This window comes from Siphateles boraxobius, unplaced genomic scaffold, assembly GCF_051911475.1.
Source record: "Siphateles boraxobius isolate OS27281-9 unplaced genomic scaffold, OSU_SipBor_1 8, whole genome shotgun sequence".
NCBI classification, from domain to species: domain Eukaryota; kingdom Metazoa; phylum Chordata; class Actinopteri; order Cypriniformes; family Leuciscidae; genus Siphateles; species Siphateles boraxobius.
The window spans coordinates 9448628-9448845 of record NW_027509208.1 but is presented as its reverse complement, the minus strand read 5'-3'; positions in this window follow the sequence as shown (position 1 = coordinate 9448845).

Below are 218 nucleotides of genomic sequence, written 5' to 3'. Positions count from 1 at the left end.
GATTATGATTTTGTCATTTTTAATGGACATTTTTCACTTACATATATGTACACTATTGCACAACATATTTTTAGTGTGTGAGCACAATATCCCAATGCAAAGTTTAAAACAATGCCTATCAATACAAATGATTGCAGACATGTAACACTTTAAAATAGTTTCATTAGTTAATGCATTAACTTTCTATGAGCAATACATTTGTTACAGTATTTATTAAC